The sequence below is a fragment of the Oncorhynchus mykiss genome, chromosome 13 (genome assembly GCF_013265735.2).
Source record: "Oncorhynchus mykiss isolate Arlee chromosome 13, USDA_OmykA_1.1, whole genome shotgun sequence".
NCBI classification, from domain to species: domain Eukaryota; kingdom Metazoa; phylum Chordata; class Actinopteri; order Salmoniformes; family Salmonidae; genus Oncorhynchus; species Oncorhynchus mykiss.
In genome coordinates, this window is record NC_048577.1 from 29,983,561 (window position 1) to 30,008,590 (window position 25,030).

Consider the following 25,030-nt stretch of genomic DNA (forward strand, 5'->3'; position numbering starts at 1 on the left):
TCGCAAAAAAAATAAGTAAACAGACTATTGCTTTTCTGGTAAAATGACAGTTCTCTTATGCTTTGGAAAGGTATGTGGCTGATTTTGGTTGAATGTGAATTGGCTAAAAAGGGACACCATATTAGGATGGGATATTATTTGTGAAGAGGTCAATGGACTGACTCACTCTCTGCATTTTTCCCTTCACAAGGTCTCTACTATCTACACAACAAAGGGAAAATGCACAGAGACATAAAGGTAAGATGGGAAAATGCCAGGTTCCATTGCATAGAATAGAATTGAGTGCACAAAGGTAAGGTGGGACTGGAACAATAACCATTTCAAGCAGGAATGCATTGTGTAGATTAGGATCGAATAGAATACAGTTTATTGTCCTTTTCAAGAAAATCATTTTACACAAGCTTGTACCTACACACAAATAGACCAACAACACCTTCACCCAGACATGTACAAAAAACATTTACAGTAGTTTAGTGTGTTCCTCTGGAATTTTTTGGCACAGACGGTGTAATAGCCATTATAAAAACATTTCTGACACTAATAGCCACCATTTGAATCCCCAACAAGACATCTTTCAAAGTCACTTCAGGCTTGTCCCGTTTGGTCGTTCCCATGCAAAGTTTCGTTCGATAGATAGCCTTGTTAAGAGACTGCTGCATATATGAAACTGCATTGAAAATGTGCAGATACAAGTTGGTAAGACATTTGATACGTTGTTGAGAAAACATATGTATAAACGTACTAAACACTTACATAGGCCTATGCAACTGCAAATCCATTGAAGTTGTAATTTTATTTTATCTGCACAAAGGGAGCAAACATACTGTTGACAGACAACGGGTACGTCAAACTAGGTAAGGAGTCCAGACGTCCAACTGTTTTCTTTGATGTCTGCGTTTCAATATGATGAATAATGGCAATTTGTTGAGTGTGTGATCGCCACCTGGCTGTGATTGACAAGCTGTTAATTGTGCTTGGCTGTGAATAGCACCTTCTGCTTTCGTGTGTGTGTGTGTGTGTGTGTGTGTGTGTGTGCGTGTGTGCTTTTATATTCAATGTGTGTAGTAAGCTAAATCAAGTCTGAGATGCCTGGACAGTGATTGGAATAATTGTATATCAGTGCTACCACTACAATTTATATCATATTCCTTTTGGGAATATTGCCTACACCAGTTTACATTTTTTGTATAATTACTACAATACATGAGCATTGCATGATTTTCATTGATTTCAACATTGCTATGCATAATTTATAATTTACTACAGAGCGAACCAGGCTTAGGAAATGGTCATCAAACATGTATTAGACATTCACTGTATTAATGATGAACTGTTGATTGCATTTGGACATTAACAGTTGAAGTTGGAAGTTTGCATACTCTTAGGTTGGAGTCACTAAAACAATTGTTTCAACCACTCCACACATTTCTTGTTAACAAACTATAGTTTTGGCAAGCCGGTTAGGACATCTACTTTGTACATGACACAAGTAATTTTTCCACCCATTGTTTACAGACAGATTATTTAATTTATAATTCCCTTTATCACAATTCCAGTGGGTAAGAAGTTTACATACACAAAGTTGACTGTGCTTTTAAACAGCTTGGAAAATTCCCCAAAATGATGTCATGGCTTTAGAAGCTTCTGATAGGCTAATTGACATCATTTGAGTCAATTGGAGGTGTACCTGTGGATGTATTTCAAGGCCTACCTTCAAACTCAGTGGCTCTTTGCTTGACATTATGGGAAAATCAAAGGAAATCAACCAAGACCTCAGAAAATAAATTGTAGACCTCGAGAAGTCTGGTTCATTCTTGGGAGCAATTTCCAAACGCCTTAAGGTACCACATTCATCTGTACAAACAATAGTACGCAAGTATAAACACCATGGGAACATCATTGAGCCGTCATACTGCTCAGGGAGGAGATGCGTTCTGTTTCCTGGAGATGAACGTATTTTGGTGCGAAAAGTGCAAATCAATCCCAGAACAACAGCAAAGGACCCTGCGAAGATGCTGGAGGAAGTACAAAAGTATCTACTGTATATCCACAGTAAAAAAAAGTCCTATATCGACATAACCAGAAAGGCCGCTCAGCAAGGAAGAAGCCACTGCTCCAAACCCGCCATAAAAAAGCCAGACTACGGTTTGCAACTACACAGAGGGACAAAGATCGTACTTTTTGGAGAAATGTCCTCTGGTCTGATGAAACAAAAATAGATCTGTTTGGCCATAATGACCATCGTTATGTTTGGAGAAAAAAGGGGGAGGCTTGCAAGCCGAAGAACACCATCCCAAACTTGAAGCACTGGGGTGGCAGCATCATGTTGTGGGGTGCTTTGCTGCAGGAGTTACTGGTGCACTTTACAATGGCATTATGAGGTAGGAAAATGATGTGGATATATTGAAGCAACATCTCAAGACATCAGTCAGGCAGGAAGTTAAAGCTTGGTCGCAAATGGGTCTTCCGAATGGACAATGACCCCAAGCATACTTCCAAAGTTGTGGCAAAATGGCTTAAGGACAACAAAGTCAAGGTATTGGAGTGGCCATCACAAAACCCTGACCTCAATCCCATAGAAAATGTGTTGTTAGAACTGAAAAGCGTGTCTTAGCAAGGAGGCCTACAAACCTGACTCAGTTACACCAGCTCTGTCAGGAGGAATGGGCCAAAATTCACCCAACTTATTGTGTGAATTTTGTGGAAGGCTACATGAAACGTTTGACCCAAGTTAAACAATTTAAAGGCAATGGTACCAAATACTAATTGAGGGTATGTAAACTTCTGACCCACTGGGAATGTGATGAAAGTAATAAAAGCTTAAATAAATTATTCTCTACTATTATTCTGACATTTCACATTCTTAAAATAAAGTGGTGATCCTAACTGACCTAAAACTGAGAATTTTGACTAGGATTAAATGTCAGGAATTGTGAAAAACTGAGTTGAAATGTTTTTGACTAAGGTATATGTAAACTTCCGACTTCAACTGTTGTTGGGAATATAACTATAAAGTCAGGTTCTCAAATCTTTCATTATTTTCTTGGCAGCTGACTTCGGCGTCTCGGCCCAAATCACAATGACCATTGCAAAGAGAAAATCCTTCATCGGCACACCGGTAATGTCCTTCATCACTTCCCCCTTCTATCAATTCTCTCTGTCCCTTGATACCCAAGTCAGGTGAATCTATCCATGGATCTATCATCCACCATTTTGTCAAGCAGGATATGAATGTGCCCTTCGATTGATTTTAGAAGGTTTTTAACCCCCTAGAGTCGATATCCGTGGCCCCACAAAAATCCAATTAGCATAAAGAAAACATTTCCATCAAAATCCATCCGTTTAAGCTGGATATGTTTTTTTGCATCGCATCTGCCAATGTTGTACTTCTGCATATGTGGTAAAAGTTGGCAGAGAACCCTAACCCCAATCCAACACTTACCCTAGACTGGGTTCGTATCCAAATCCTGACCCTCCCCTTACACTGATACTCTTTCCCTTTTTTGAGCCCACACCTCTCTTAATTCATGTTTTGTTTAGTCTGTTTTGTTTTGACTCCTGTTTTGTTGTTTTTTCATTTCTATAATTATAAAGCAACGTTCTTTCCTTGAAAGCGCTATATAAGTTCCATGTTGTAGTAGTAGTAGTATTATTATACCTGGCGAAAACCAAACAGTGCATTCCACAGTAAGAACCTCATACCAATGATCAAGCATGGTGGTGGTAGTGTGATGGTTTGGGGATGCTGGCTCAGGACCTGGACAACTTGCCTTAATAGAAGGAACCATGCATTCTGCTCTGTATCAGAGTATTCTGCAGGAGAATGTCAGGCCAGCCATCTGTGAGCTGAAGCTGAAGTGCAGCTGGGTCATCTAGCAAGACAAAGATCCAAAAACACAATTAAGTCCACATGAAAGTGGCTAAAAAGCAACAAATGTTTCGTTTTGGAATGGCCTAGTCAATGTCCAGACCTAATCCTAATTGAGATGTTGGAGCAGGACTTGAAATGAGCAGTTCATACTTGAAAACCCACAAATGTCACTGAGTTAAACAGTTCTGCATGCAAGACTGGGCCAATATTCCTCACAGCGATGTGAGAGACTGATCAACAACTACAGGAAGCATTTGGTTGCAGTCGTTGCAGCTAAAGGTGGCACAACCAGTTATTGAGTGTAAGGGGGCAATTACTTTTTCACACAGGGGAATTGGGTGTTGCATAACTTTGTAAATTAAATAAATAGGTATACTTATTTTTTTTTGGGGGGGGGGGGGGGTTGTTATCTCAGGTTCCCTTTATCTAAGATCTGATAACATTCAGTATCAAAAATATGCAAAAATAGAGAAAATCAGAAAGGGGACAAATACTTTTCACGGCACTGTAGGACAGGCACTTCAGAACAAACTTATTTTAGTCAAATAATTGTTAAAAAAAAAAAAAACATTTTATTTCTTAAAATTCTAAATCAAATAGCTAAATGATCTTTGGTATGACTTTCTTAAAATAATTCCATATGTTAGCTTAGTGGAACCCCCGCCCAGCTTAGGCAGGGCTTAGACTCTAGGGGGTTAACATATTCTGATTATATTGATTTGGTGGTGGTGGTGGTGATGATGATGAGCGGCAGGTAGACTAGTGGTTAAGTGCCGACTAGGTGAAAAATCTGTCTGTGCCCTTGAGCAAGACACTTAACTCTAATTGCTCCAGTAAGTCGCTCTGGATAAGAGCGTCTGATAAATGACTAAAATGTAATAATAATGTTGTTCTAAATTGTATCATCAAATCCAATTTTAGAACAGTGTATTCGATAGATTTTTTTTTAAAGTAACCTATTAAACAAGTCAAACAATTCTGATTATATTGATTTCAATGATGATCAAATTAATTTAAGACCAGTGTTTGAGTTACACTTTATAATAACTTTCACGAATTAGCCTTATAAATGCTTATACATTTTAAAACTTAAAATCAGTGCTGGCTCTAGCCATTTTGGGTAATTAAGCGAGTTTTGGTAGGGTTGCCACCCCCGACCTTGGTGGCAAAACATTTGTGTCCCCCCACTTGGCACCCCTAGCGGTAGAGCCACCACTAAACAAAAGTTTAGAAATATTTACAAAATGTGTTAATATTTATAAACATTTTATAAGCGAGTAATTGGCACATACAGTGAGTTATACAGTTGAGTTCAGAGGTCTTGGTTGAGATGCCCCTGTAGTGTTAATTGCTATTGACTGTGCCAAGGCTATGTGGTGAACGGTTCATTTAACTGAGCCGACTCCCTGTGTGCAGGATGGCACCTGAGGTGGCAGCCGTGGAGAGGAAGGGCGGGTACAACCAACTGTGCGACATCTGGGCGGTGGGCATCACCGCCATCGAGCTGGCAGAGCTGCAGCCGCCCATGTTCGACCTTCACCCGATGAGGTTGGCATTTGAACCTGTTGGCATCAGACCAGGGCCCTTTTTTTTTTTTTTTTTGACAGAGACCTTTATGAAATGAAGAGCACAGAGAGAATGGAGACACAGAATAGGGATAGTAGGTGCCGGGATTCTTATCCATGCATGCAGGGGAATCGTATACACTCACCCTCCGCATGTATTTGGACAGTGAAGCATATATCTTTTGGGGCTCTATACTCAAGCATTTTGGATTTGAGATTAAATGTTTCATATGAGGCGACAGTACAGAATGACACCTTTTACTTGAGGTTATTTTCAGACATATCTGTTTTACCGTTACGAAATGAAATCATTTTTATGTAGCTAGTATCCCATTTGAAGTCAAAAGTATTTGGACAAATTCACTTATAGTGTATTGAAGTAGTCAATAGTTAAGTATTTGGTCCCATATTTCTAACACGCAATGACTCGACAAACTCGTTGTATGCATTTGCAGAATGTAAAGAAAGCAGATCCTAATTATTTTCAATGTATGTTTAGAAAGTTAGAGCCTTTAACTGAGTAAAAGCAAGGATTGGAAGTGAAAGGACTGATTTCCTTAAACAAAAAAGGTGCAGTTGTGTATTTTTCTCAGAGCCCTGTTTTTTATGACCAAAAGTAACTTCCAGCCACCCAAGTTGAAAGACAAGGTGAAGTGGTAAGTGTCTTTACGCTTGCTGCCTGCAACATAACCTTAACCCTGTCCGGTTCTATCTCGTTACTTGAACACACCGTCCTCTCCCACCCCAACACTTATATGTTAGAACTGGATGGAAAAAGAGACGTAATACAATATTAATGAATCAAATCAAAATGCTGCTAAAATATTAACAGTCAGACACACCTGTCATAGGGGTAAAGGAGCCTCAGATTTGTGTCAATGTCATTGGACTCAGAGAAAGGCTTTTTTTGTGGGGAGTGGTTGGAGAATTGACAGCCTAACTCGATTTACACATAATATGGGGTCAAGTTTTATCCCAAAGAGGTTTGATCATTATTAGCATATAAATTTGAATATTTACTTGATAGAATGGGTGAAATAGATTTTTTTTTAAATACAATTTTGTTTTCCCTCCCCAAGGACCAGTAATTTTCATCATTTTGTAAAAATATCGTTGACGAAAAATCCAAAGAAAAGGCCTTCCTCAGACAAGCTGCTGCAGGTAAGATGATCTTGGCCTGAGCTACATAACAGCAATGTGATTGTAGTGATGTCATTGTGTGGATCAAGGGATTTGGTTGCCTCAATGACAACCCAAAGAGTATTGTAAGGAAGTCTTTCAAATGTTCAAGGTCAAGATTGGGTGAAATAGTGTGAATATTTGGAAATAGAGCCCCCTTTGCAGTTGTTGTACATATGCTGGTTAAATGGGCAATATGAAGTTCAAACAATAACAAGCACTGACCCCGCTACTGTTTTTGTAAACAGCTGAGGAATGGTGCTGGAGAAATTGAACCACTCTCAAATTAATAGAATGAGCTAGCGGATTCAAGGAATAATGATACTGTATCAACTGTTTTAACCATGTTTAAAATAAAATAAAATGTATTGGTCACATACACGTGTTTAACAGATGTTATTGTGGGTGTAGCAAAATGCTTGTGCTTCTAGCTCCAACAGTCCAGTATAGCTAACAAGTCATATCTAACCGTTTCACAACATATACCCAAAATACATGTAAATCTAAGTAAGGAATGGATTAAGACTATATACATATGTCAGAGTTCCATTGGACTAAGATACAGTGGCATAGTATAGAATACACTATATACAGTTGAGGTCGGAAGTTTACATACACTTAAGTTGGAGTCATTAAAACTCGTTTTTCAACCACTCCACACATTTCTTGTCAACAAACTATAGTTTTGGCTTGTCGGTTAGAACATCTACTTTGTGCATGACACGAGTAATTTTTCTAACAATTGTTTACAGACAGATTATTTCACTTATAATTCACTTTATCACAATTCAAGTGGGTCAGAAGTTTACATACACTAAGTTGACTGTGCCTTTAAACAGCTTGGAGAATTCCAGAAAATGATGTCATGGTTTTAGAAGCTTCTAATAGGCTAATTGACATAATTTGAGTCAATTGGAGGTGTACCTGTGGATGTATTTCAAGGCCTACCTTCAAACTCACTGCCTCTTTGCTTGACATCATGGGAAAATCAAAAGAAATCAACCAAGACCTCAGAAAATAAATTGTAGACCTCGACGAGTCTGGTTCATCCTTGGGAGCAATTTCCAAACGCCTGAAGGTACCACGTTCATCTGTACAAACAATAGTATGCAGGTATAAACACCATGGGACAACGCAGCCGTCATACCGCTCAGGAAGGAGACGTGTTCTGTCTCCTAGAGATGAACGTACTTAGGTGCGAGAAGTGCAAATCAATCCCACAACAACAGCAAAGGACCTTATGATGATGCTGGAGGAAACGGGTACAACAGTGTGTATATATATCCACAGCAAAACGAGTCCTATATCAGCATAACCTGAAAGGCCTCTCAGCAAGGTAGAAGCCACTGCTCCAAAACCGCCATAAAAAAGCCAGACTATGGTTTGCAACTGCACATGAGGACAAAGATCGTACTTTTTGGAGAAATGTCCTCTGGTCTGATGAAACAAAAATAGAACTGTTTGGCCATAATGACCATTGTAATGTTTGGAGGAAAAAGGGGGAGGCTTGCAAGCCGAAGAACACCATCCCAACCGTGAAGCACTGGGGTGGCAGCATCATGTTGTGGGTGTGCTTTGCTGCTGGAGGGACTGGTGCACTTCACAAAATAGATGGTATCATAAGGAAGGAAAATGATGTGGATATATTGAAGCAACATCTCAAGACATCAGTTAAAGTTAAAGCTTGGTCGCAAATGGGTCTTCCAAATGGACAATGACCCCAAGCATACTTCCAAAGTTATGGCTTAAGGACAACAAAGTCAATGTATTGGAGTGGCTATCACAAAGCCCTGACCTCAATCCTATAGAAAATATGTTGGCAGAACTGAAAAAGTGTGTGCGAGCATGGAGGCCTACAAACCCAAGTTAAACAATTTTAAAGGCAATGCTACCAAATACTAATTGAGTGTATGTAAACTTCTGACCCACTGGGAATGTGATGAAAGAAATAAAAGCTGAAATAAATCATTCTCTCTACTATTATTCTGACATTTCACGTTCTTAAAATAAAGTGGTGATCCTAACTGACCTAAAACAGGGAATTTTTTATTAAGATTCAATTTCAGGAATTGTGAAAAACTGAGTTTAAAGGTATTTGGCTAAGGTGTATGTCAACTTCCGACTTCAACTGTACATATGAGATGGGTGATGGAATATTTACACACAATTAAAGTGACTAAGATGCCGTAGAATAGCTTGGAGCACAGTCTATACATATGAAATGAGTTGTGCTAGATACGGAAACGTTATTAAAGTGGCTAGTGATCCATTTCTAAAAGTGGGCAGTGATTCCTGATATATGTCTATAGGCAGCCGCCTCTGATGTGCAAGTGATTGCTGTTTAGCAGTCTGATGGCCTTGAGATATAAGCTGTTTTTCAGTCTTTAGTCCCAGCTTTGATGCACCTGTATTGATCTTGCCTTCCGGATGATAGCGGGGTGAACAGGCAGTGGCTCGGGTGGTTGATGTCCTTGAATTTCTTTTTGGCCTTCCTGTGGCATCGGGTGGTGTAGGTGTCCAGGAGGGGGGAATTTTGCCCCCAGTTATACACTTTGAGGCTATACAGTGTTTGTTTTCAAGTAAAACAAGCTTACATTTTGGGTTCTGATGGTGTATGACAGTTGAGCTAAGCTCATGAGGCATTTAAAAGATTCTTAAAGAATCAGTGGGTAAACATTTATTTAACAGTCCAAAAAAGGATGTTGCAATTGCAGAAAGTGCTGTAGAAAGTGCTTCAGTTTCCACATAGCAACTCTTATTTACTATTAGCCTGAGGTTTGTGTTCTTAGAACTCGACCATGTATATCACTCAACTAAACTTGGACAGAGGAACCCACCTAACTCTTACAGGCTCAACCGTTTTAATATTTTATCTTAGAAATCTTGTTTAGATCTACCTCACTTAAAGTGCCTTTTACACATTACTCTTTAGCCTTTTAATAATCTATTGCACAAGCATGTAATAAAAATGTGATAATGTCTTGTGTCATGCTTGTCTGAGGCAAGTGGCACCGTATGCCCATATTTGGGACGCAACCTAAATGTGTTGTCTGTCTAGTGTTTTTGTATGTCAGTTCATATCAGATGCACCACTTTAGCCCTGAATCTAATTGTCCTAAGGGGATGGATAAAGTTGTATCTTATCTCATCTTAGATAACATTTTCCCCAAGCCAAGCCAACTCCTATTTTATTCAACTGCTATTTGGCTCAAGAGGGAACAACCACAGCAGGAAATTTATTTTTTTAAATAATTGAGAGCTATGATTAATTTGTTTTACTCGATTGCATTTCTCATAATGCAATCTTTCTGACACGTGGTTTTTCTTTACTGAATCTGGCCCATAGTCTCCTACAGTTAGTCTGGTCTCAGATCTGTTTGTGTTGTCTTGCCAACTGCTATGGTCATTGCCCCATCAATAACCATAGGAATTGGCAAGACCGCACAAACAGATCCGAGACCAGGCTATCCTACAGTATGAACTCAGCTTCATTGTTGTCCCCTGATGTTTTCCCAGCATCCCTTTGTCTCGCAACCTCTAAGTCGCACGCTGGCCATCGAGCTCTTGGACAAGGCCAGCAACCCGGACCACTCCTCCTACGACGACCACTTAGATGATGAGCCCGAGGAGTCCGAGGAGGTACAGTACAGCTGCAGACACTCACAGGACACATCCTCATTTAATCAAAACCAGTAACCTTTGCTAGTCTGTTAATACAATCTTTCCAACTCCTTGTCACTCAGTGTCAATCCAAACATTTGGCATAACTATTCCATAAGGAGTTGTCAAGATAGCAGAATCAGACTGGCACCCAGGCTAGGTTGACTTTGAAGTTGCCATTATTCAATGGTGACATCAATTCTCACAGTGGAAATAGTAATCATTTAGATTTTCCTTTGTCTTATCCTGTATTCCTGGTTACTGGTTTTGATTGATCAAGGCCCTAAATCATTTTATTTGACTACAAAGGACTATCATTGGTTATAGAGCGTCTATTGTACTTTGTCATACAGAACATTGTGTCACTAGGTTTTAGGGGTCAATTTAGTCTGTGTATAATGCACAGCAAGAGTTTGATGGGAGTGCTTTTGCTATTCAAAGCCACGGTATTCACACTCTGTCAGGTGCGTGAATGAGGACCCAAAAGCGAATTAACAAACAGTTTCTTTAATGATGAACACACGTGGGCTCAGATGGACAGGTAGATTCCGACAGGACAGGACAAGGTTGCAGCAAACACGATGATAGTCTGGTTCAGGCATGAGACACACAAACAAGAATCCGACAAAGACAGGAGCAGAAACAGAGAGAGATATAGGGACCTAATCAGAGGGAAAAAGGGAACAGGTGGGAAAAGGGGTGAATGAGGTAGTCAGAGAAGACAAGGAACAGCTGGGGGAAAGAGGGACAGAAACGGTAACCTAGTACGACCAGCAGAGGGAGACAGGGTGAAAGGAAAGGACAGAAAGACACAACATGACAATACATGACAGTACCCCCCCACTCACCGAGCGCCTCCTGGCGCACTCGAGGAGGAAACCTGGCGGCAACGGAGGAAATCCTCGATCAGCGCACGGTCCAGCACGTCCCGAGAGGGAACCCAACTCCTCTCCTCAGGACCGTACCCCTCCCAATCTACGAGGTACTGGTGACCACGGCCCCGAGGACGCATGTCCAAAATCCTACGGACCCTGTAGATGGGTGCACCCTCGACAAGGATGGGGGGGGGGGGGGGGAAGACGAGCGGGGGCGCGAAGAACGGGCTTGATACAGGAGACATGGAAGACCGGGTGGACGCGACGAAGGTATCGCGGAAGAAGAAGTCGAACTGCGACAGGATTAATGACCCGAGAAATACGGAACGGACCAATGAACCGCGGGGTCAACTTGCGAGAAGCCGTCTTAAGGGGAAGGTTCTGAGTGGAGAGCCAAACTCTCTGACCGCGACAATATCTAGGACTCTTAGTTCTACGCTTATTAGCAGCCCTCACAGTCTGCGTCCTATAACGGCAAAGTGCAGACCTGACCCTCTTCCAGGTGCGCTCGCAACGTTGGACAAAAGCCTGAGCGGAGGGGACGCTGGACTCGGCGAACTGAGATGAGAACAGCGGAGGCTGGTACCCGAGGCTACTCTGAAAAGGAGATAGCCCGGTCGCAGACGAAGGAAGCGAGTTGTGGGCGTATTCTGCCCAGGGGAGCTGTTCTGACCAAGACGCAGGGTTGCGAAAAGAAAGACTGCGTAAGATGCGACCAATAGTCTGATTGGCCCGTTCTGCTTGACCGTTAGACTGGGGGTGAAAGCCGGAAGAGAGACTGACGGAAGCCCCAATCAAACGGCAAAACTCCCTCCAAAATTGAGACGTGAATTGCGGACCTCTGTCCGAAACGACGTCTGACGGAAGGCCATGAATTCTGAAAACATTCTCGATGATGATTTGTGCCGTCTCTTTAGCAGAAGGAAGCTTAGCAAGGGGAATAAAATGAGCCGCCTTAGAGAACCTGTCGACAACCGTAAGAATAACAGTCTTCCCCGCTGACGAAGGCAGTCCGGTGACAAAATCTAAGGCGATGTGAGACCACGGTCGAGAGGGAATGGGAAGCGGCCTGAGACGGCCGGCAGGAGGGGAGTTACCGGACTTAGTCTGCGCGCAGACCGAACAAGCAGCCACGAAACGACGCGTGTCATGCTCCCGGGTGGGCCACCAAAAACGCTGGCGAATGGAAGCAAGCGTACCCCGAACGCCAGGGTGGCCGGCTAACTTGGCAGAGTGAGCCCACTGAAGAACGGCCAGACGAGTAGGAACGGGAACGAAAAGAAGGTTCCTAGGACAAGCGCGCGGCGACGGAGTGTGAGTGAGCGCTTGCTTTACCTGCCTCTCAATTCCCCAGACAGTCAACCCGACAACACGCCCCTCAGGGAGAATCCCCTCGGGGTCAGTGGAGGCTACTGAAGAACTGAAGAGACGAGATAAAGCATCAGGCTTGGTGTTCTTAGAGCCCGGACGATAAGAAATCACGAACTCGAAACGAGCGAAAAACAGCGCCCAACGCGCCTGACGCGCATTAAGTCGTTTGGCAGAACGGATGTAAAACGATTCTTGAGGAGATCAAAAGCTCCCTGGGCGGAAACGGACCACTTAAAGCACGTCTTGACAGAAGTAAGGGCTGTGAGAGGAGCTGCCACCTGACCGAAATTACGGATGAAACGACGATAGAAGTTCGCGAAGCCGAGAAAGCGCTGCAGCTCGACGCGTGACTTAGGGGCGGGCCAATCAATGACAGCTTGGACCTTAGCGGGATCCATCTTAATGCCTTCAGCGGAAATAACAGAACCGAGAAATGTGACGGAGGAGGCATGAAAAGTGCACTTCTCAGCCTTCACAAAAAGACAATTCTCTAAAAGGCGCTGGAGGACACGTCGAACGTGCTGAACATGAATCTGGAGTGACGGTGAAAAAATCAGGATATCGTCAAGGTAAACGAAAACAAAGATGTTCAGCATGTCTCTCAGGACATCATTGACTAATGCCTGAAAGACAGCTGGAGCGTTAGCGAGGCCGAAAGGAAGAACCCGGTATTCAAAGTGCCCTAACGGAGTGTTAAACGCCGTCTTCCACTCGTCCCCCTCCCTGATGCGCACGAGATGGTAAGCGTTACGAAGGTCCAACTTAGTGAAAAACCTGGCTCCCTGCAGGATCTCGAAGGCTGAAGACATAAGAGGAAGCGGATAACGATTCTTCACTGTTATGTCATTCAGCCCTCGATAATCTATGCAGGGGCGCATAGACCCGTCCTTCTTCTTGACAAAAAAAAACCCCGCTCCGGCGGGAGAGGAGGAGGGGACTATGGTACCGGCGTCAAGAGCTACAGACAAATAATCCTCGAGAGCCTTACGTTCGGGAGCCGACAGAGAGTATAGTCTACCCCGGGGGGGAGTGGTTCCCGGAAGGAGATCAATACTACAATCATACGACCGGTGTGGAGGAAGAGAGGTGGCCCTGGACCGACTGAACACCGTGCGCAGATCGTGATATTCCTCCGGCACCCCTGTCAAATCACCAGGCTCCTCCTGTGAAGAAGAGACAGAGGAAACAGGAGGGATAGCAGACATTAAACATTTCACATGACAAGAGACGTTCCAGGAGAGGATAGAATTACTAGACCAATTAATGGAAGGATTATGACAAACTAGCCAGGGATGGCCCAAAACAACAGGTGTAAAAGGTGAACGAAAAATTAAAAAATAAATGGTTTCGCTATGATTACCAGAAACAGTGAGGGTTAAAGGTAGCGTCTCACGCTGAATCCTGGGGAGAGGACTACCATCCAGGGCGAACAAGGCCGTGGACGCCCTTAACTGTCTGAGAGGAATGTCATGTTCCCGAGCCCAGGTCTCGTCCATAAAACAGCCCTCCGCCCCAGAGTCTATTAAGGCACTGCAGGAAGCTGACGAACCGGTCCAGCGTAGATGGACCGACAAGGTAGTGCAGGATCTTGAAGGAGAGACAGGAGTAGTAGCGCTCACCAGTAGCCCTCCGCTTACTGATGAGCTCTGGCTTTTACTGGACATGAAGTGACAAAATGACCAGCAGAACCGCAATAGAGACAGAGGCGGTTGGTGATTCTCCGTTCCCTCTCCTTAGTCGAGATGCGGATACCTCCCAGCTGCATAGGCTCAGCTCCCGAGCCGGCAGAGGAAGATGGTAGTGATGCGGAGAGGGGGGCAACGGAGAACGCGAGCTCCTTTCCACGAGCTCGGTGACGAAGATCAACCCGTCGCTCAATGCGAATAGCGAGTTCAATCAAGGAATCCACGCTGGAAGGAACCTCCCGGGAGAGAATCTCATCCTTTACCTCTGCGCGGAGACCCTCCAGAAGACGAGCGAGCAAAGCCGGCTCGTTCCAGCCACTGGAGGCAGCAAGAGTGCGAAACTCAATAGAGTAGTCTGTTATGGATCGATTGCCTTGACATAGGGAAGACAGGGCCCTGGAAGCCTCCTCCCCAAAAACAGATCGATCAAAAACCCGTATCATCTCCTCCTTAAAGTCCTGATACTGGTTAGTACACTCAGCCCTTGCCTCCCAGATTGCCGTGCCCCACTCACGAGCCCGTCCAGTAAGGAGAGATATGACGTAGGCGACACGAGCAGTGCTCCTGGCGTAAGTGTTGGGCTGGAGAGAAAACACAATATCACACTGGGTGAGGAACGAGCGGCATTCAGTGGGCTCCCCAGAGTAACACGGCGGGTTATTGATTCTGGGCTCCGGAGATTCGAAAGCCCTGGAAGTGGCCGGTGGATCGAGGCGGAGATGGTGAACCTGTTCTGTGAGGTTGGAGACTTGGGTGGCCAGGGTCTCAACGGCATTTCGAGCAGCAGACAATTCCTGCTCGTGTCTGCCTAGCATCGCTCCCTGGATCTCGACGGCTGAGTGGAGAGGATCCGAAGTCGCTGGGTCCATTCTTGGTCGGATTCTTCTGTCAGGTGCGTGAATGAGGACCCAAAAGCGAATTAACAAACAGAGTTTCTTTAATGATGAACACACGTGGGCTCAGATGGACAGGTAGATTCCGACAGGACAGGACAAGGTTGCAGCAAACACGATGATAGTCTGGTTCAGGCATGAGACACACAAACAAGAATCCGACAAAGACAGGAGCAGAAACAGAGAGAGATATAGGGACCTAATCAGAGGGAAAAAGGGAACAGGTGGGAAAAGGGGTGAATGAGGTAGTCAGAGAAGACAAGGAACAGCTGGGGGAAAGAGGGACAGAAACGGTAACCTAGTACGACCAGCAGAGGGAGACAGGGTGAAAGGAAAGGACAGAAAGACACAACATGACAATACATGACACACTCAGCAGTACTTTTATCTTTGTCAATATTATACTAGAATACACTGACTGAACATTCTGTCTTGTTCATTGGCACACTTAAATGCATATTTGTTAGACAATTACGGAATGTATTATATTATACAGCATCTACACATTTTTGTTTGAATTTTAAAGATGTATTAGCCTTAGCATAAGCATTAATTAGCCTCTTAGCTGCCTGCAATTTTTATTTTTATTTTTTACATTTCCTCAACATTGTCTCATCAAATGTACGCATGACTCATTCCAAAAAGTTGCACTGTCACTTTAGTTGGCAGTAGTACACATTGTCCAAGGCCCATAATAACTGACTCTAGATGTTGACTCTGTGCCTTGAAGGAATTATTTAGGCCGTTTCACCCCCTGTCCTCAACTGCTCCGGGGTAAAGTTTCCCCTAGGTACAGATCTATGATCAGCTTCCTTTCCCCAAAGCCTAACCTTAAACATTAGTGGGAGAAATGCAAAACTGACCGAAGATCAGCATCTAAGGGCAATTTCACCCTAATCCTTCTCAACTCCTCTTATCAGTTGGGCTGAGTGTCTCTGCCTCTCTCCTTTGCCCTTAGTTGAAATACAAGAGGTTGCTTTGGCTCATACTGGGGTGTGTTTCAACCCGTTGTCCCCCTATCTCGGCGACTCCCACACTTTTCCGTTGGCAGAGAGGTACCGTGTGTCTGTCTGTGTGCTTGTGGGTGTTGTGGGCCTATATGGGTGTGTTTGCTTGCTCTGGTAATTGAGATTGTGTGCACACAGGCATAGATGTGCTGTTCGTGTTTTTAAACGTTTGTGCATGGTAAGTGTGTTCGGGTGTAACATCATTAATGAGCATGTGCTGAAATTGTTTGATGTGGAGAATGGTGTGAAACCATTGGGTCCTTGTATGTATGATACATTTTACCATTTGAGTACTTAGTCCCACTTTACAGTGGGTGACCTTAATAAATATTTACATCAGGTAGTATAATTACAGTGTAGATACTGTAGAGCTGCATGTAAATACAAAGGTATCGGGGGACACTTATTGTAAATTGGAACCAAATGCTATTTGTCTTTAATGGTAGACCCATGTGGATCAGTTGGTAGAGCATGGTGCTTGCAACTCCAGGGTTGTGGGTTCAATTCCCACGGGATCCACTACCAAAAAAAGTATGAAAATGTATGCACCCACTACTGGATAAGAGCATCTGCTAAATGAATAAAATGTAGACAAGAATTATATCCCAAGATTAAGTTGTGCTGGAGAAGCTCCTTCAACTGCCCCTGGCTTCCAACGGTTTGGCTCTAAATGCTTTTAGTCTCTTCTTCAAAACAACCAGGCAGTGAAGGACGTCCTTCAACTGCCATTTTGTGCCCTGGGAATGTTAGTTCCACTGTGAGCCCTTCACATAAAGTAAAGTGCATGTCCTCTGATGCACGAAGGAGGACACACTGCTAAATAAATAACAGTGGAAGCCATCCTGGGACTAACTTGGCTGCCCCCAAATGTCACCCTGGTCCCTACATAGTGCACTACTTGGGCTGTGCTCATAATTAGTGCACTATATAGGAAATGGGCAGCCATTTGGGACGCACGCCTTTCTTATAGTCATGACACAGAAGACGACTGGCAGCCAACTAATGATTTTCCCCACATGGCTTAGTGGAAGGGAGGATATCAGGTTGATGCCCCCCCAGAAGGGTCATTTTCATTACACGTGTCATCAAAGTGCGACATTCAATGGTGGTATTTTTACACTAGCCTTTTTAATCAGGGAAGTCTGGAAGGTTGCCAGGAAGACGTGACTCACTTGTTTCCCAAATGGAACCCTATTCCCTATATGGTGCACTACTTTTGACTAGGGTCCATAGGCGTCTGGTCAAAAGTAGTGCACTATAAAAGGAATAGGGTGCCATTTGGGACGTATGCGCCGGCTGCCAAGACGGTTTGAATACTTGTTATTCTTTCATTTGAAATCTTGTTCTTCCCTCATCGGCAGGGTAGCCTAGTGGTTAGAGCGTTGGACTAGTAACCGGAAGGTTGCAAGTTCAAATCGCCGAGCTGACAAGGTACAAATCTGTCGTTCTGCCCCTGAACAGGCAGTTAACCCACTGTTCCTAGGCCGTCATTGAAAATAAGAATTTGTTCTTAACTGACTTGCCTAGTTAAATAAAGGTAAAAAAAATCATCGTTATCGCTGATTGTCGTTACATTATACTGGTCTCTCGCTGAAATCTAAACATGTCGCCTGTCTTCCGCCAATGGGACAACAACTCCCATTGTTAGGAAGGAGACATGAGCATCTCATCATTATATACAGATCTCTTATCTTACCTCTTGACACTAATTACAGTGCATGCGGAAAGTATTCAGACCCCTTCCCCTTTTCCACATTTTGTTACGTTACAGCCTTATTCTAAAAAAAAAAAAGCCTCATCAATCTACACACTGCCACATAATGACAAAGCGAAAACATGTTTTTAGAAATGTTTACACATTTTATGAAAAATAATAAACCTAAATACGGGGCAGGCGGTAAATAAGTATTCAGACCCTTTGCTATGAGACTTGAAATTTAGCTCAGGTGCATCCTGTTTCCATTGATCATACTTGAGATGTTTCTACAACTTGATTAGAGTCCACCTGTGATAAATTCAATCGATTGGACATTATTTGAAAGGCACACACCTGTAAGGTCTCACAGTTGGCAGTGCATGTCAGAGCAGGATTGTGTCGAGGCACAGATCTGGGGAAGGGTACCAAAACATTTCTGCCACATTGAAGGTCCCGAAGAACACAATGGCTTCCATCATTCTTAAATGGAAGAAGCTTGGGACCACCAAGACTCTTCCTAGAGCTGGCCACCCAGCCAAACGGCGCAATCGGGGGAGAAGGGCCTTGGTCACTCTGACAGAGCTCCAGAGTTCCTCTGTGGAGATAGGAGAACCTTCCAGGAGGACAATCATCTCTGCAGCACTCCATCAATCAGGCATCTATGTTAGAGTGGCCAGACGGAAGCCACTCCTTACTAAAAGGCACATGACAGCCCGCTTGGAGTTTGCCAAAAGGCAGCTAACGAACTCTGAGACCATAAGATACAACATTCTCACGTCTGATGAAACCAAGATTGAATTCTTTGGCTTGAATGCCAAGCGTCACGTCTGGAGGAAACTTAGCACCTTCCCTACGGTGAAGCGTGGTGGCAGCATTATCCTGTGGGGATGTTTTTCAGCAGCAGGAACTGGGAAACTAGTCAGCATTGAGGGAAAGATGAACGGAGCAAAGTAAAAAGATACTTAATGAAAACCTGCTCCAGAGTGCTCAGGACCTCAGACTGAGGCGAAGGTTCACCTTCCAACAGGACAACGACCCTAAGCACACAGCCAAGACAATGCAGGAGTGGCTTCGGAAACAACTCTCTGAATGCCCTTGAATGGTCCAGCCAATGCCCGGACTCGTACCCAATGAACATCTCTGGAGAGATCTTAAAATAGCTGTGCAGCGACACTCCCCATTCAACCTGACAGAGCTCGAGAGGCTCTGCAGAGAAGAATGGGAGAAACTCCTCAAATGCAGATGTGCCAAGCTTTTAGCGCTATTCCCAAGACGACTCAAGGCTGGAATCGCTGTATATTGATGAGGGGAAAAAAACAATTTAATCAATTTTAGAATAAGGCTGTAACGTAACAATGTGGAAAAAGTGAAGAGGTCTTGAATACTTTTTCTACACCCCCCTTGCACAGTCTTCACATTTTGCTGCCTTAAAATTACATACATAAAGGGATTACACTGGAATTTTTACCTACAGATCTACACAATCTACTCCACATTTTTTAAATGATAGAAACATTTCTAAATTAATTTAAAATAAAAGAACGAAGATGTCTTGATTGCATGCGTCTTCACACCCCAGAGTTAATACCTGGTGGAAGTACATTTGGCAGCCATTACAGCTGTGAATAATATTCTACCAACTTTGCATAACTCTTAGGGCAACATATGTCCATTATTTTTGTCAAAATTGCTTAAGGTCAGTAAATTTGTTGGGAATCAATGGTGAACAGGAATAATTGAACCTCGTCTCTGATTTTCAAGCAACTTTAATTCAGGACTGAGACTAAACCACTCAAACACTCAACACCTCTTGGAAAGCCACTGGTGTGTCTTTGGCATAACAATGTGTGTAATTGTCTGGCTGAAAAATATAACTCCACCCCAGGGTTAGGTTTTCAGAAGACTGAGGCTGGTTTTCCTTTTTACCTGAGCTTTGTTCCTTTCATATTTATTTTGATCCTGACAAATCCCCCAGTCCCTGCCATTGACCAGCAAACCCATTACATAAAGCTGCCACCACAATACTTTAAAATACAATTAAATCCCATTTTAAATTCAATTTTAAGGCAGTATCAGATGCATACAAGCACATTGAAATAATATCAAACACTTTCATAAACGGTACTGTAGAAGGTAGGAATGTCAGAATGCCTGCATCAGACAATGCTACATTTTTGCCTTGCGACTAATGTATGCCTAGCCTGGTCCCAGATTGTTTTGGGCTGACAATGACCATAAAATTTGGCAATACAGCACAAACAGATCTGGGACCAGGCTAGTTAGTGTTGTACTGTTTCCCTCACTCCACTTTATCTGTTTTGACAGCCCCCTGTATCAGTGCCGCATCGGATTCGCTCTGGGAACACACGAGAAGGGAAGACCCTCTCTGAGATCAACTGTGAGTGTCTTCAGTAGCATTTTACTTAATCCCTTTGGTATAAGACTGTTATAAGAGTGACATTAGCATGCCATAGTATGTCATAAGCATTCATGACTAGGGCAGTTAGGGTGAACGTATTACCACCACACCTTCGGTCACGAGTCATGAAGGCAGTCTAATTCCACGTGAATTTTTAGTCACAGTAAATTAGGCTTCTCCCAGCCCTGATGCTGCCGATGTTCATTAGTAGCCTACCAAACTTGCTAACTGCCTGGTACTCAGCGCTCTATTGTCCTTCTAATCTCTCTGACGTCAATGCAAATGTATTTAAAAATCTAATCAAACACTTCATGAGAGCACATGATCTAATGTTGCGCAACATTTCAGTAGGCTATGCAATTGTGCGTTAAAACAGATTAATGGCCTCTAATAAAAATAGGAGGATCAGCATTCTATAGGCTAGGCCTACTATATTTATTTCTCAACTTTCTTAATATTAAGCACATTGCTTATATTTACAACAGGAGTACCTGGCTGGCATGAAAATAAACCACGGGGAAAAGTGTCCTTCAGTCGCAATTTAAGTGCATAGATTACATGCATTTTTTTCCTGCCGACCCTGTTTCGATACAGGTGCATGATTATGGTCCATTCTAAATCAAAACATATTTCACACATATATTATTTAGTATATGTAAAAACTATATTAAATCAAGAATAGTCTGATGGGTGACAATATTATCAAATTACTTGTGAATTATATATTATCACTTGTGAATGATGACCAGCTTAAGAAACAATGCCTTTTTTTTTCTTTCTACTTATTGAATCATAGTCACATGTCATGTAGCCTAGTCCATAGGTGTATATGTTTTAAGGTTTGTATCACAACTAAAGTGGCCAACGGGCATACATAAGCAGCGCTTGAGTTTCAAGTTTGGGGAAGGTCATTTTCACCTTATGCACCTTTATAATAAAAGCACTCAACGTGTCAATGTATGGCTCATACATGCATAATAAATGATCTTATACAGTCCTCTCCAAGCGGGAAAAGCATCTGAATCCTTACATTCTAACCTGTCATCATTTAGTGCATGAGATTACGCACTCGTGCCTGTCATGTATTGCGATCTGAAGCAAGTTTTCAAGTGCCTGTATGGCTTACCATTAGTTGTTTTGATAGCAGCTAAAAAAGATGGATCAAATCCATGCATCATAAGTTAGAAAACATCTGAAATTAGAAGTTATATATTATTTTTTTTATTTTTTTGTATACTAGCAGACACTCATATCCAGATTGATATACAGTAGCCATTAGGGTTAAGTACCTTGCTCAAGGGCACATTGACAGATGTTTCACCGAGTTGGATCAGGGGTTTGAACCAGTAATCTTGTATTTTATTTGAATTTTGTAATATATTGTGCAATAGGCTATAAGGTTTATACAAGGCGCGTCCATCCATTCTGTTTGTGAATCGTGATAATGCGCTCAAGAAATGTATACCACAAACTTTCCCATGTTTGTTCAATGAACCATAAACAATGAATGAGCATGCGCCTGTGGAACGGTCGTTAAGACACTAACAGCTTACAGACGGTAGGCAATTAAGGTCACAGTTATGACATTTTAGGTCACTAAAGAGGCCTTTCTACTGCTCATCTGCGTGAACATGCCTTAGGAATGCTGCAAGGAGGCATGAGGACTGCAGATGTGGCCAGGGCAATAGATGGCAATGTCCGTACTGTGAGATGCCTAAGCCAGCGCTACAGGGAGACAGGACGGACAGCTGATCGTCCTCGCAGTGACAGACCACATGTAACAACACCTGCACAGGATCGGTACATCCGAACATCACACCTGCGGGACAGGTATAGGATGGCAACAACAACTGCCCGAGTTACACCAGCTTGTTGTCATTGCAGGCAATCTCAATACAGTGCGTTACAGGGAAGACATCCTCCTCCCTCATGTGGCACCCTTCCTGCAGGCTCATCCTGACATGACCCTCCAGCATGACAATGCCACCAGCCATACTGCTCGTTCTGTGCGTGATTTCCTGCAAAACAGGAATGTCAGTGTTCTGCCATGGCCTGCGAAGAGCCCGGATCTCAATCCCATTGAGCACGTCTGGGACCTATTGGATCGGAGGGTGAGGGCAAGGGCCAGAAATGTCCGGGAATTTACAGGTGCCTTGGTGGAAGAGTGGGGTAACATCTCACAGCAATAACTGGCAAATCTGGTGCTGTCCATGAGGAGGAGATGCACTGCAGTACTTAATGCAGCTGCTGGCCACACCAGATACTGACTGTTACTTTTGATTTTGACCCCCCCCATTTGTTAGTCACATGTCTGTGGAACTTGTTCAGTTTATGTCTCAGTTGTTGAATCTTGTTATGTTCATACAATTATTTACACATGTTAAGTTTGCTGAAAAGAAACACAGTTGACAGTGAGAGGACATTTCTTTTTTTTGCCAAAAGGCAGCTAAAGGACTCTGAGACCATAAGAAACAAAATTCTCAGGTCTGATGAAACCAAGATTGAACTCTTTGGCTTGAATGCCAAGCGTCACGTCTGGAATGCCAAGCGTTACGCCCTTCTCCCCCGATTGACTTTCAAGGAGTAGGACATTTGATGCAACTATATAATCAAAAGTAGATGGACACCCCTTCAAATGAGTGAATTTGGCTATTTCAGCCACACCCGTTGCTGAGCAGTGTATAAAATTGAGCACACAGCATGCAGTCTTAATAGACAAACATTGGCAGTAGAATGGCCTTACTGAAGAGCTCAGGCACCGTCATTGGATGCCACCTTTCCAACAAGTCAGTTCGTCAAATTTCTGCCCCGCTAGGGCTGCCCCGATCAACTGTCAGTGCTGTTATTATGAAGTGGAAACGTCTAGGAGCAACAACAGCTCAGCCGCGAAACGCGTTCCCTGGAGTGATGAATCATGCTTCACCACCGACAGACAAATCTGGTTTTGGCGGATGCCAGGAGAACGTATGCCTCAATGCATAGTGGATGGCATGGCGGATGCCAGGAGAACGCATGCCCCAATGCATAGTGGCAACTGTAAAGTTTGGTGGATGTGGAATACCGGTCTGGGGCTGTTTTTCATGGTTCGAGCCAGGCCCCTTAGTTTCAGTGAAGGGAAATCTTAGCACCACAGCATACAATAATATTCTACACAATTCTGTGCTTCCAACTTTGTGGAAACAGTTCCAGCATGACAATTTTCCTGTGCACAAAGTGCGGTCCTTACAGAAATGGTTTCCCAAGATCGGTGTGGAGAACTTGAATGGCCTGCACAGAGCCCTGACCTCAACCTCATCGAACACTTTTGGGATGAATTGGAACGCCGACTAAGAGCCAGGCCTAATTGCCCAACATCAGTGCCTGATGCAAGTCCCCGCAGCTGTAACGGTTTTCTTTGTGAGAAGGAGAGTCGGACCAAAATGCAGCGTGTAGATTGCGATCCATGTTTATTCAACAAACGAAACACGAATCTAAATACAAACACTACAAAACAATAAATGTAACGAAAACCGAAACAGCCTATACTAGTGAAAACTAACGCATAGACAGGAATAACGACACATAGGACATCATGATACTAAGGACAATCACCCACGACAAACTCAAAGAATATGGCTGCCTAAATATGGTTCCCAATCAGAGACAACGGTAAACACCTGCCTCTGATTGAGAACCACTCCAGACAGCCATAGACTTTGCTAGATAACCCCACTAGCTACAATCCCAATACATACACACCAGAACCCCAGGACAAAACACACCACAATACAAAAAACCCGATGCCACACCCTGGCCTGACCCAATACATGAAGAAAAACACAAAATACTTAGACCAGGGCGTGACAGCAGCAATGTTCCGTCATCTAGTGGAAAGCCTTCCGAGCAGAGTGGAGGCTGTTATAGCAGCAAAGGGGGACCAACTTCATATTAATAACCATGATTTTGGAATGAGATATTTGATGAGCAGGTGTCCACAAACTTATGGTCATGTATTGTAGAAGTGTACATTTTCCGTTGTTTAAACTTACTTTATAACATTTGCTTGCTCGTTTGCCATATTAGTCTGATGGGACCATACCCTACCATACCCATAGCCTGCAACAACAGAACTTGATAGAGAATGTTTATTGGTAGGTGGAATGAGGTCCAGTAAGGTTGCAAGGTTAAAGTGGGAGGCGGGATTCAGGTCAGCACAGTATTGTCCAATGAGGTTGCGAGGTGAGCCCAACATGCACACCCCACATGCACTGACGTTGTACACAATTGTGAACAATATTCGGGGACCCGTTTTGGGTTGTGAGCTCTACTTTCAAAACAACTGGCTGAAATTATAAAAATCATTTTTATTTACGACTGCGTCAAGTGAGTAGCCACAATCTAACATCTCCTAAGGTCACAGTGACTGGTTATGACATCTATAATGTCACGTTTATAACAATGTAACGAAAGCTTTTCAAATTTCTTCCTGAGTGGTCCTTCTCATGACCTTTTGTGGTTAAGTATGGAAAACCACTCCTTCCTCTCTCTGCCTCTCCCCCGCACTCGCTTCTTATCTTTCCAGCTCTCCTTTTTGTCACTCACTGAGTCGCTGAGCATCACTTCCCAAGAGACTTGAATATTCGCCCTGCATGTGCAAAAGGCCCATGGGGAACTGCTTACTGTTCATTCAGCGGCTCTATATCTGAGGGTCTTAATCTTTGCCATTTAGTTTTGACTCAGTACCCACAGAGATTATATAGGAGGGAAAGTGCCTGCACTAGTAGTAATATGCCCGTAAGCGATCTTTAGTGATATTTTGTGCTTATGTTG

The 25,030-nt window shown here is 43.3% G+C and overlaps 1 pseudogene; it reads left to right on the plus strand.

The window, feature by feature from the left end:
- The window catches only part of LOC110485133, a 99,924-nt pseudogene that overhangs the window by 45,311 nt on the left and 29,583 nt on the right, over positions 1-25,030 (plus strand).